Source organism: Thalassophryne amazonica, chromosome 21 (assembly GCF_902500255.1).
Source record: "Thalassophryne amazonica chromosome 21, fThaAma1.1, whole genome shotgun sequence".
Taxonomy (NCBI): domain Eukaryota; kingdom Metazoa; phylum Chordata; class Actinopteri; order Batrachoidiformes; family Batrachoididae; genus Thalassophryne; species Thalassophryne amazonica.
This window is the reverse complement of record NC_047123.1, coordinates 26,569,474-26,584,232: the sequence shown is the minus strand read 5'-3', so window position 1 is coordinate 26,584,232 and position 14,759 is coordinate 26,569,474.

Sequence of the window (14,759 nt, the reverse complement as noted above, 5' to 3'; positions counted from 1 at the left end):
TATCTCTCTTGTCTTCCTCTTGTTGCTTGGTGGTGGGTGTTTTACTCTATGTGGCCACACCCTTGTTCTGGTGCTTTCCATGCACACCTGTTCCTAATTTGCAGCTCATCACCTGGGTCTATATAAGGCTCACTGGTTGCACTAGTCCCTTGCCAGATTGATGCGCCTTGTGCCTTGTTTCCAGCTCTGTTTGTGTGTTTTGCTAGTCATGCTTGCCCTGTTGTGTTTTTGATCACCTGCCTGTTTACCTGACCACTCCTCTGCCTGATGATTTTTGTACTGCTGCTTGTTTTGGATTGCCTACATGTGTACCAACCTCTGCTAAGTACCTCACTAAACCATTTTGAACGTGCATTTGTGTCCAACCACTCCTGACCATCGAGCCTGATACCACCCATTGCTTAGGTGGTTAAACAAATGCTACCAGCAAGAATGACTCATGGGAGGCACTCTACCTAAGAAGGAGTTATTCCAATATAGCCCCTGATGCCCATTGCTGCTTATCTCAGGATTCTGTAGCGTGAACAGGATGAGTGTGTCTACCACTCCCCCTGGACAGGATGCCAGTCCAATGCGGGTTACTTCTCCAGCCAAGGCTAGTACCTATTTACAGCCAGATGGACTGAGATAATGGACTGAGATAATGTAGCTTAAGCATCTTGTCCAAGCACACAGACAGGTACCAGAAGCAGGATTCAAACCCAGGTCTACATACTGGCAGTCCACTGAGCTACCTGCTCTACATAAAAGAACTTTATTAACAAACACGTTATTTTAAACAAATCTGATATTATTACTGGAAGGTCGTACGATTGCTTCCCACCCTTTCTGTGTGGAGTTTGCATGTTCTCGCCCTGTCTGCGTGGGTTCCCTCTAGGTGCTCCGGCTTCCTCCCACATCCACAGACATGCAGGTGAACTGGAAACTTTAAATTGACCTTAGGAGTCCGTTTGAATGTGAATGTATTTGTCTGTCTATATGTGGTCCTGCGTCAGACTGACATCCTGTCCAGGGTGTACCCCGCCTCACGCCCTATGAGTGCTGGAATAGGCTCCAGCACCCCTGTGACCCTTAACTGGAGTAAGCAGGTATTGAAAATGGATGGATGGAAGCACCTCTGCCCAGCACGTTCAGAACTCAAAGTTCTTTCCAAGTGTCTCTCAGTCTCCAAGGCCAAGGACCAAGAGACATGTATGTCAAGAAGATCACAGCATCATCTGCAAAGTCAGAGTGAGTAAACCTTTCTTACAAGTAAAGCATCCAATCTGCCAGTTTCCATAAACCTACCTTACACCCAGTCCATGCAAGCATTAAACAGTGTAGGAGCCAGAATACATCCCTGAGGAACACCAGTATTCAGTGGGAAAAATTTTGAATTTCTGCCTCGCTCTGCACAGCACTCACACTCCCTGTGTATAGACCAGCTGTGATGTCCAGTAACTCCAAGAGCATCCCGATCGCTTCGCAAAAATCAACATAGGCTGCAAAGAAGCACTTTCAATATTCTCTGCAGGATAGAAATCTTAAAGATAATCAGCAGGCACCTGGTGGTTCTGAGCTGTAGTGATCATTTCCATCCATTTATTTTCTCAAATAGTAACATTTAATTGCTCAAACACATAAAGAGCCAAGTACAGTATATGTTATACATCAAGGATGACACGATGCCTGACACACTTCCCATTTTCCAAACAGTGTGATGCCGAGCACTGAATGGACAAATTCAGACACCAGAATTAGACAGCACTCTAAAGGACAACACCTGAGCTCCTTCAAGACATCCTTCAAATATACAACTTGTTCCAGCTGTATTCAGGTGAAAGCGACGGTGCAATAATAGTGTCTAACAGTGACTTTGTTCAAAAACAGTCCTTTCAGAGATTCGCAAATTCCTCCTTTTCTTGTCAAGATTCAGTTAGATTTGAAGTTTCTGAAAAGTACAGTACTACAATTTTTTTTAAATTGTCCTCAAAAATAAACTCGAAACTTGTTCACCACAGAGAACCTGAGCCCGGGCACGAATGTTAAAGTGACAGCGAGTCTATCACATTTGCCAAGCAGTTTTATATGTATACTCCCACTCACTGTTTTTATTTGGAAATAAAGGTTGTGTTTTGTATGTATTGTCAGAAAAATAACTATTTTAGGAAAGACAAGTTTATTTGTCTTGCAGCTTTCAAACACGACCGTTGAAACCGATGCACAAACTAGTCTATTTTCCGAGAGCAATTATAACGGCAAGTACAAACAGTCTCACCTTTGACATCTGGAAAAAAATCAAATAAACTGAAAAGTTTTAATTTAGATCTAACATAAAGTATAGCTGTATTCATTGTATTGCTTTGAGTAATCACAGCACCCTAATTTTGGGAGCAACTTTCTTTGATGTACCATATCTGGAAGAAATCAAAAAAAGGACCTAGCAGGAGGAGGGCAACTACTGTACATATGGTACCAAGATGCTTGGGCATCAGAATGGGGTAGGGATAGGGGTGAGTGTGTCCAAATACTTTGACCTTTAACCGCAATGCCCTTAACCGTTGCCAAAACAAGCCCTTTAATTGGAATTCCGGGTTCAACCTTCATTCACATGCCAAGTTTGGTGGAATTTGGGCCAAGGACCTGACAGAACAAAGAGAGCAAACAGACAGGCAGACATGACCTAGCTTCCATGATAAACCTTTGGCCAAGTTGATCTTGCTGGGCAAGTGGTACATCTGAAGCAAAAGCACATTACAATGATGACTCGCATTCATGCACCAATGCCAGGGGGATTTAAACCAAGGATCATCTAGTCTCAAGCCCACAGCTTGAACCACTTCACTAATTCCAAGATTGTACATGTTGCACGTTTGGTACAAATTTGAGAGAAAAACTTAAATTTTTACCTTTGAAATTTTTACCTTTACTTTTGACCTTTGATTGGGCCCAATGATGAACCTTTCATAAACATCAAAGTGTGTGTGTTTGGGGGGGGGGCGCTAATCAAAAATTTTTTTTACCTTTAACCCCAGTGATCATAACCTTTGCCAAAACAAGCCCTTTAATGGCAATTCTGGGCTTGACCTTCATCCACATTTCAACTTTTGGGGAATTTGAGACAACAGCTTGGGCAAAACAGGGAAAAAGACAAATAGACCGATAAAGGTTTTTCAACATATAGTATGATGTCAGTTTCAAAAGGACGGTGAGCGCTAAGAAGGGGAAAAGGGACATCGGCAATAATCCCGCTCTGCAGCATAAATTGTATTGAATTAATGGCATTTCAGTTCAATTTATTTAATTTATATTGTGCCAAATCATAACAAAGTTGCCTCAAGGCGCTTCACACAAGTAAGGTCTAACCTTACCAACCCCCAGAGCAAACACACAGGCGACAGTGGTAAGGAAAAACGTCCTCTGATGATTTGAGGAAGAAACCTCAAGCAGACCAGACTCAAACGGCTGACCCACTGCTTGGGCCATGCTACCATGGTAGTTCCCTTGATGTGTATCACATTATCTCTTTCTCTGAATATTTAGTGGATGACTTCTGCCCAGCATTATTTACAAGCTATGAATCAGACCGCTTTCACAGAAAAAAAAATGCACAATAACCAAGACACCTACTTAAGTAATCGCACTTGTCATATTTATGATGGATTGAAAAGGAGGCACTTATCGAGATAATGACTATTGATCCCTTTAAGGAATACTCCCTGAGCTGAGATTCATTTATTTGTTTAAGGACACTTTAGCGGAGCTGCATTTCTACTACAGAGGGTTCAAAGATGGTCTCCACACTCACCGCGCTGCCTCCACACTACTGCCTATGTTGTATCATCAAATTTTACAAGGGTCACTACTCTTTTGCCTTCGGTGATGACTGCATTGCGTTATTTTAAGTATTACGGTTACAGTCCCCTCCAACGGGTGCAGGCAGTAATTTATCATTCAACAGTAAAACCGTCATGTTTAATCCTTATCGGTTTGAGTTAAACAATTATGACCTTGAGTTTGAGCTTTGAAGGACACTCAAGGTCTAAGGTGACCAATGGAACTATATGTGACTTTATTTTTGTTTATAATAACATTTATTTAAGTGCCACTATTAGTTGTACAGGACAAAGTGAAATACAATAAAAACAACAAATACCACCAACATCAATATCATTAATATCAATAAAATAGGGCACAGCATCAACCAAAAATCTTTCACAAGTCTGGCTGACAATGGATTCAGAAAACAAGTAGTACATTTAGCACCCATCACAGTTTAAAAGAGATTCTGTAATGAAACGATATCAAAACCAGACACTGATGGTATCAAATCAGAGGTCCCACCTAAAAATACTAATGGAGTTCCTAGTGTGGCTAGGGAAGACTGGAGGATTTTATTTTGAACATCATCTGGAGCAAGCACTGGTATTGCGCTTTGCCGCATCCACGACACCAAGGGAACACCTTGGATTGTTGTGGTTACACCACAAATGAGTCTAAATAGGACCCCAAGATGTAAGCCAGCCACGACACAAAGGGTTAAGTGCAAAAACCAAAATACTTTAATACTCTGGGTGACAGTGACAAACAAGTGGGGACAGACAGGTGATGAGGACTCAACACAGAGACACCACAATAATTCCAGCCCAGACAGAACCCCAACATTGATCTTGGATGGGAACGATGCAGGCAGACAACCAGTCCATCCCCATATCTCTAATTCATTTGCAGCAGCCAGATAAAATGTGGGCATCACCTTGGTCTTCTCCAGCCACCAGGGTCCTCAACACTCAAGCACCTGCGTGCTGAATCACAGAAACACTCCCCATGGTCAAAATGTCAAAGCTGATGCTCCCTCAAAAGGCAAGTGATACTCCTCATCTTAATTGGCCTCGGTAAGAGCTTATTTGATACAAAGACATTCCAGTGGTACCCAAGGAGCTTCTGAAGAAACCTACGACCAAAGACATTGAGGCATCGCCTTAGGTCATGTCTGAGTCTCACAACCAGACAATAAGATCAGTAACACCAGGATCCTAAAGACTTGGACCTATGTTCTCCTGCAAAGATATCAGCATAATCGAACACCTCTGTCCAGTGACCTCATTACTCCATAAGTTCTCAGTCTCAAAAGCCCAGGACCCAAAAACGTGGCTGAGAACATTACCCCCACATGTGCTCCTGCTGCACATGGGTGTCATGACATTAGGACCTATGTACACCCTGAAGCCTGTTTGTGCCTGTGCTTATCTCCAGATTCCACAGTGTGAAGCAACTGAGAGTTCCCTCTGGACGAGACCCCGCTCCGACATAGGTTACTTCTCCACGCTAGGTCGGTACCCCTTTGTACTTGGACTTAGATGATGCAAATGAAGGACGCAAGGAGATGGGTACTATGACCTGGAACTACCTAAATGCCAATCTAGACATTCCTTTAACATCAACTGGACTTTAGGTTGGTCTTCAAGAGGATTGACTGTAAGCCTTCACTGACACCTGCAAAAAGCAACAGATCACATTTAGTCTCCGCTGTCCTCACAACGTGACTCCAGAGGCTTTCATCGAGGAGAACTAACAGCATAATTAAATCCAGACAGATGATAGGAGAGCGAACGCCTGCTAAATGGCCATCTTATCTTCTGCAGGCTGACAAACTGTCAGACCTTTTCCTCCATTTGTGTATAACAGGATGGTGCAGGCAATGACAACACAATGATGGGTAATTGTGAGGAGGTGGGTGCTTAGATGTGCAAAATGTCAGGAGCGACAGTGAGGTGAGATAGATGGCTGAAGTCGTGGTGTGTTTAAAGCAGAGCTGCAGCATCCGACACGAGGAAACTTTCCTCCATATTCTGGACAGGTACGGGTTGGAGCTATAATTAGAAATTTCAATGCAGGGTTTCTTTTTTTAGCCTGACAAGACATTTGATGAGTGTCACATTGAGACTGCCAGTCTGATGGTTCAGCACTGTCATGTGGTTAACACACAATAAATATCAAAACATAAATCGTGTTAAGTTATTATTTTGTCTTTCATGTTTTATGGCTTTTCACCACAATAATGACAATAAATCCACATTTAATTCCAAGCTGTAGAGTGCTTACCTACACCAAGGTCATACAATTATGGATTTTTAACAATTTTATCAAGATTGATCATTCTGGCATGTGTTGCAAAGACCTGATGAAAACGATTTAAGAATTTCATCAAAATGTTGAGTAATCTCCCAGTTTCATTATGTCAAAAAGTCAAAATATACACAGAATCTACATTTTAACCAAGCCCAAAATTGAACAGATGCGTCGCTGAGATAACATTTAACAGTTGGGTGGTTGGGACAATGAAGATGAAGTATCCTGTACAAATACACAGACAGGTAGCCTAAAGTACAAATCTAGTCAAGTAGTACAAATCCCATGGTCCCACTCACTATCCCACAGACCCATTATTCCTTATTGGCAGTGACACACTATACCAGTGCATGCTCCCAGATTTGACCTGTCAACATGTTCAAATGCTAAAAACACAATTTAAGAGCAAGTAACCAGTACTTTATTAATAATAATTTTTCAGTTAAGCATCCATACTGCAGTGCCTCACACCTGCCACCTAATATTTCAGCTTCACTTGAAATGCAAATGCAAGACTTCATTGACATCAGAGGTGCGACACATTTGTTAGCACCAGGACAGCAGAATTCTGTCTAGAAAACCTTATTTAAGTATCTCATCTACTTTCTGAGAGATGATCATTTACGCATTTCAGACTATGAACTCTAATTTGACCATGAATTTACACCAAAGGCTTGGCCCATGTTGTTAGAGGATGGTCCACTGAATTCATCCACAACATTTGAAATTGTTCTTTGCAGACGCTGGCCTCTGATTTGACTTTGACCTTATACCTATGACCTTGACACTGAGTTTATCCACCAAGTTTGACTGAAATTGCTCTTTGCATTTTTAAGATATTGCCGCAGAGAGTAGATGTTGACCTCTAATTTGATCTTGACCTTATACCTATGACTTTGATATGACCTGTGTTGTGAGAGGATGATCAACTGACTTTATCCACCACGTTTGATTGAAACTGCACTTTGCATTTTTAAGATATTGCCCTGGACAGTAGATGTGGACCTCTAATTTGACCTTGGCCTTATACCTATGACCAGATATGACCTGTGTTGTGAGAGGATGATCAACTGACTTTATCCACCAAGTTTGATTGAAACTGCTCTTTGCATTTTTAAGATATTGCCCTGGACTGTAGATGTGGGCCTCTAATTTGACCTTGACATGACCTGTGTTGCGAGAGGATGATCGACTGACTTTATCCACCAAGTTTGATTGAAATTCCTTTTAGTGTTTTGAAGATATTGCTGCAGACAGACAGACAGACACGGCCATTGCAGTAGGCTCTTTCCCCATGACTTACTATTGTTGTCATTGGAGGTTGCTAATGTTATTCACTTGAAATGGATGTGTGCAAAGCTCCCTGCTAATTTGCCAAGATGCAAATTTTCATCACGCCTGCAACATGCAGCAACAAACAGCTTTTTAAGTTCGTACAAAGAATACACACACAGAAATGAACAGTCATTAGCACTGGGGGGAGAAAAAAAAAACAAAAGTTACAGGTCTACAACTGCAGAGTTCATTAACCTCTAAAGATTTACAGCAGCATGGAGTGCGTGTCTGTGCGTGTGTGCAAACCTGGTGTAGACCACTTGATATGAACATGCACGCAAAGTATCTACAGAATCTGACCACGCAGTTGATAACGCGCGTGTGCCCGCAAACACACACAAGAAAAATCCATCTGCACGTGCGAGACCTCAGTTAATTATTCATATTGATCAAGAGTGAGTCACAAATCAATTTTTAATTGTGTTTGTCTCCTGTATTAATCAGGCAATCGATTCCAAGTACGTATTCTGCGCCAGGGCGAGTTTCAGAATGAGGATGCAGGATTTATTGAGGACACAAGAACGAGGGAGGAAAAGACAAATAATTCGAAAGTGTGACAAGGCAGGATGACCATGTACAACAAAAATCTCACTTTCCCTGGAGTTCCATAATACTGCAGTGTTTGTCAGTAATTTTACAAAGCGCCGTACATATGTTGTATTTAGCCTGCAGTTGTTTATTTTGGTGAGCAATAATTCATTTGTTAAATATTTTAATCTACTACTGCAAAAGCTCAGTATCTGATGGACTGCATAGTAGCTTTTATAAAGAATGACCTAATAATAGTTTGGTGCTTTTTCCATTGTCTAAGTGTGGATTACAGTTACAGTTAGATTTCTTTTTTTTTCTTTTTTTTTTGGACTGTCAGAAATAGCATGTGCTGAAGACAAACTGAGCACCTCAGCTAGTTATAACACTTGTAGCTTCAGAGAAAGCATCAGTGGGTTTCACTCCTGTTCAGTTATCAGCAATGATCAAAGATCTCTTTCATGTCTGTGTACAAACAGTAATACCTGTTTTTAACCCTGTCAAGTCAGTTATGTTTTCATTGCAAGCTGTCTTTCTGTCAACAACATATCTCCAAAGGACATAAAGAGATTTAAATGAAATTTGATCGAGAGGTAGGCACTGGATCAAAGAAACGTTGATTAAATTTAGTTATGGATTCAGGGCTAGAGGTAAAGCTTTGATCTTTGGTCATGATTATTGTGATCCTGATCCTATCTTTGATCTCTGATTGTAATGAATTTGAGCCTGTAATCACGATTGTTAACACATTCAGCAGCCCCTCCCCCCCTGATTACAATTCCTTGGATTCTGTTTACAGGATCAAAGCAAGATAGACAAACAGTAATATATGCATAAGCTTTGGCAAAATTCAAAGATCAATGATCAAGATCAAAGAGGAGCAATGAAGACTATATCAGGATCAGAATATAAGGTCAAGATCAAAGAAGAGTTCAGCACGCAAGCTCAAAGGTCAAAGTCTCAGGCAAGTGTTTAAGATCAAACGGTGTTCTAGATCAAAGGTCAGCAATCAAAATGAAAGGTCACCAGTTAGGATTAAAAGGTCAGAATCAAAGGACAATGATCTAAGAGCAAGATCACAGGTGAGGAAATGGAAACAAAAAGAGAGCGAGCTGGATTGTTGTCACTGAAGGATCAAAGGAATAATCGTGTCACAATGAAAAAGATTTATTTGCCCTTCTATAATGCACATGTGAAATTTCTTTCTCTGCATTTAACCCACAATACAACGACTAGGAGCAGAAGGCAGCCAAAATCTACTGCTTGGGGAAGAAAGTTAAGTATAGAGACACTGCCTTAGTTTTAATATCCTGAATATGTAAGACCATTCACTGTAGTCAGATAATCCTCAAGGCTGGTAATCAAGGCTTTGGTACTTTATGAAAAACACATAAGCATCTTTCTGAAAAACAGGGGAACTAAGCAGCATGAAGAGCTTTCAATCTATAATTATATTTCTCTTAATATATTTTGTTGTTTGTATGCAGCAGAGCAGGTGGCACTGTAAGACAGGAATATAGATAGATAGATAGATAGATAGATAGATAGATAGATAGATAGATAGATAGATAGATAGATAGATAGATAGATAGATAGATAGATAGATAGATAGATAGATAGATAGATAGATAGATAGATAGATAGATAGATAGATAGATAGATAGATAGATAGATAGATAGATAGATAGATAGATAGATAGATAGATAGATAGATAGATAGATAGATAGATAGATAGATAGATAGATAGATAGATAGATAGATAGATAGATAGATAGATAGATAGATAGATAGATAGATAGATAGATAGATAGATAGATAGAGATAGATAGATAGATAGATAGATAGATAGATAGATAGATAGATAGATAGATAGATAGATAGATAGATAGATAGATAGATAGATAGATAGATAGATAGATAGATAGATAGATAGATAGATAGATAGATAGATAGATAGATAGATAGATAGATAGATAGATAGATAGATAGATAGATAGATAGATAGATAGATAGATAGATAGATAGATAGATAGATAGATAGATAGATAGATAGATAGATAGATAGATAGATAGATAGATAGATAGATAGATAGATAGATAGATAGATAGATAGATAGATAGATAGATAGATAGATAGATAGATAGATAGATAGATAGATAGATAGATAGATAGATAGATAGATAGATAGATAGATAGATAGATAGATAGATAGATAGATAGATAGATAGATAGATAGATAGATAGATAGATAGATAGATAGATAGATAGATAGATAGATAGATAGATAGATAGATAGATAGATAGATAGATAGATAGATAGATAGATAGATAGATAGATAGATAGATAGATAGATAGATAGATAGATAGATAGATAGATAGATAGATAGATAGATAGATAGATAGATAGATAGATAGATAGATAGATAGATAGATAGATAGATAGATAGATAGATAGATAGATAGATAGATAGATAGATAGATAGATAGATAGATAGATAGATAGATAGATAGATAGATACACAGGGTGCCCCCCCCCCCCAAAAAAAAAACAGAATAAAGCTTTTAATAAGTCCTGCAAAGGTCCAACAAATTTCCAGAAATTTCTTGAAGAAAATGTTTTGAAATTATTGGAGCATTTTTAAATGTTGTCCCCTGTGTAAACCACCACTGATCCCTATCTGGCGACAGCTACCACCTTGGGATGGCCACTATACCACCACTTGTGTACATCATGGTATACTTGGGTTGGATTGTAAGTGTTGTTTAGTCCCATTAAGTGGTACCGAAACCCTTGTGTCATAGACTAATGAGGGTACCCACTGAGTCTGCAAAAGATCACAGCATCTCCTACCAAACTATAAATGGGTAACAGCCTTGGCTGGTGAAGTCATCGCGGCAATCCCTCTGTGGCAACGAAGATTGTCGATCCTGGATGGGATTGGTGGAATTCTACAATCAAGGTTGATCCAGAGACACCTGTGTGTGGGTTTGTTTGACGTGGGAATGCCGTTGCACGCTGACAAACACATGGTCCTTGAAACATCCTTAGTCTGGTCTGACGGCTGGGAAATCCCAGACGATCAGGGTCTGAGGACCTGCTGCAGCCTTCATCCACCTTCACAGCCACTGGGTTACAAGCCATTGCCTCTTTGCCTGATCTGCCGTTGAGGACTTCATGTTTCACCAGAGCCCCGTTAACTGTCGTGTTCAGGATTCCTGTTGGGCCTTCATGGTTATCGTATCAGCCACAGGGATCACAAGGTCCCCCAGGGGTGCCAAAAAAGGGACAATAATGAGAAGAATTCTAGGGGCCCATGACTGTCCCAGAGAGGCCCCTAATACAGTTATAATACTGACAAAATAATATGCGGGGTGGCCCAGTAAGATTTCTTTTCATGGGGCCCAAAATCCCTGGTGGCGCCACTGGGGTCCCCACTGTATTTCACCCCAACAACCAATCCCTTACTTGATCCGTAACCCAGGTGTCATGGTGCGGACAGTGGGTTGGATTTTGACACCTGGTTGGTGACATAACCTGTGATGGACTGGCGTCCCGTCCAGAGGAAGTGACAGGTTCTCATTTGCTTCCCACGATAAGGAATAGCCAGATGGATGTCAAGGCTTGTCTGACCTAATCAGGTCAGCGTCTGTGAAGGTTTGACCATGTGAGTATTGAGTTTCATTTCAATCAACAGGCTGGTAGAGTTGTGTAAAGACGGTAAGTGACCTGCTTCATAGGTATATACGCATTCCCTTCCTGTTTTCATCATCAGTCCTCCCCACTCCGCTATATTTATCTGCAGTCCTTTGTCATCTATCCACTGATCTTTCCATTCTTCTAACTCACTGTATAATCCATCTGTCACAGCCGCCTCTGAAAGATAATCTGCACCTATCTCCTCTGGTGACAATTAATTTCTTTACTGCCACTGCATGACAAAATAAAATAAAAACTGTGTGTGGGGTAAAAAAAATAAATACACATCAGGTATATTACAATCCCAAGCACTGCACTGCACTGAAGGAAAACTTCAAAAATGCAAACTTACCACCAGGGACCCTGAGAGGAAATGTCAAGCGGCTTTTAAGGCACAAAGACAAGCCATTAAAAGAGTTGGCGTGACACTACGTTTTAATATTCCATTTGCATGCACCTTTGGAAATGTCAATGCCGCATTTGAGCTTGGCGGGATGGAAAGGCACCCAGCTGATTGCAATCATCATCCTTTCAGCTGACGAACAGAGAATACATTTGCAGATATATCATTCTTAATCACACATTTTTGCACATTACAGAAACTGAAACATTATTCCGAACTCCCACGCACGAAATATCACAGGTTTGTTGTTCTTTCTTCGACTCCCCGCGCTGGTTAGGATCTTGCAAATGTCTGATGACAAGGTAATAATGGCTCTTCAAGGCGAAAACACACCATGACTGACCTGATGGAAAACAAAGACACCAACCGGTGGTTTCCAAGACTAAAGGGACTTGAATCGGCTTTTAAACAGCAGGATTCAAGTGTTGTACTTCCCACGAGAACATTTACTATGTATACAGTTTGTTTCCTTTCACGTTTTCACTTCTTTCTTGACAGGGATTTTGCTTGTGAATAACAACCATCATGGCAATTCCTCTGTGACAAGGAAGATCATCTCTTGATCGATTCCTGGACAGGATGGTGGACCTGGAGAAAATCTACAACTAGGATAGATCTAGAGACGTCTGTGCATGGGTTTATTTAACATGGGGATGATGTTGCATGCTGACAAACACATGATCCGTGACAGATCCATGGCCTGGTCCAAAGGCTGAGAAATCCCAGACAATCGGGACCTGCTGCAGCCTTCATCCGCCTTCACAGCTGTTGGGTTACAAGCCTACCAATCACCTCCTCCACTTGATCCACTGTTGAGGACTTGTTTCACTAGAGCCCCATTATCCATCTCTTGTTCATGGTTCTTATTGGGCGTTCATGGCTACCGTAGCGACCACGGGGCACGAAAAGACCTCACAGTATTTCATTCCAACAGGCAATACCCTACTTGATCCATTACCCAGGTGTCATGATGCACATGAGGAGTTGGATCTTGATACCCAATGAAAATCAATAAAGAATACAGTATGTATGATCCTCCATTCAACAAAATTGAGAGTTCCCAAACTTGTCTGCCTGCATTAGCAACCAGTAGACACTTTATAAGCAGAAACCACTGATGTCGCTTCCGTTTTCTTCAGTCTTACAGCAAAATTGTGAAAGGCACCAGAAGTATGAGGATTTAGCAGAGTTATGAGCATTAGCTTGTAATTACTTGCAACAATGAATTGATGTGCTTCCATAAGCTTAGTTAATTAGCTTAGTTAGCTTAGCTTTTGGCTTTACTGTTGTTACAGTAGCATAAAGGTCCATACAAGGGGCGATCGAGAAGGTTTGAACCTGACCCAGAAAAAGTAGGGCATGGTTCTCCATCTTTTGCATTCTGAGACACCAAGAAGAAATAAGTCCTATTTAGGCTATGAGGGCCATTGGCATCGGTGCTTATCTCCGGATTCCATAGCGTCAAATGGATGAGAGTCTAAGACTCCCCCTGGACAGGACGACAGTCCAACATAGGTTACTTCCCCAGCCGAGGCTGGTACCCATTTACAGCTGGGTGGACTGAGACAATGTAGATTAGATGTCTTGTCCAAGGACACAGACAGGCAGTATGAGCAGGATTCGAACCCAGGTCCACAGACTGACAGGCCAGCTCCTTATCCACACAAACACCTGCTGAGAAACCAACATTTCTCAACAGTAAGTCAAAACATCACACATTCTTGAGAAATGTTGTTGGAGCTTACTGACATTTCAGTACGCCATAAATCGCCTGGAGGCATTTGCAGTATTCCCTGGAACGGAGTGCTGTAGGATGAAGAACTCGACAAATTTCTGTTGCTGGACTGAGGAAAGCAGACGGTATTGAGAACAATTTTAGATTGGATTGAACACCTATTTAAAGTTTGTGTTGGACTGTTTGGAACTTCTTGAGTGTCAAAGGACCAGGGACGCACACCAGAATGCAAGTCCCCCTTCTCTTGTTTATGAATTAATAAAATATGAAATGGAATCTATTTTAGCTGTTATATAAACGTATTCCCAAGTCTTCCCAAGGCATTAATAAAGTTCGATCTAATCTAATCTAATCTAAATAATGAATGTTTTTTCATTCGTTCCACTTCTTTGAATGGAACATTTCATCTTTCACCGAATGAAATATTCTTACCATTGAACTCATAAACAATTTTCCTAATTTATTTTTCTACACTCAGTCAAATAAGCTCTAATGCACGAACCAGCGCCACTCGCTTTTGTGTTCACTTCCTACGACAGTGAAATAGGATGACCAAATTGCGAGAAAACCTTTTGATTATTATGTCCATTTAAGCGCTGATTGCATGAAGACAGAGGTGGCGGCTCAATTAGGCCATAATCAGACCAACAGCCTGCTTACAAACAGAGAGCGGAGAAAGGCTGACAGGTGGGCGTGCTATTCATTACAGAGCTTTTCATCAACTGTTGAGGTATTGGAAAGGGCTTGAACGCAGAAAAAAAAATGGGGTTTGTTAAGGGGATGAATTAACAGGAACACAAACATACACAGATGTCATCTTATTTAGTCACTGGAGAGACGCATTAATCTGCCTAAACCCAATTAACATTCTCAGACTTAATCGATGTGTTGTTTGCCTTTAACCGCAAAAGTGAGGCCATGTTTTTTTAAGAATTAGAAGTGTTTGT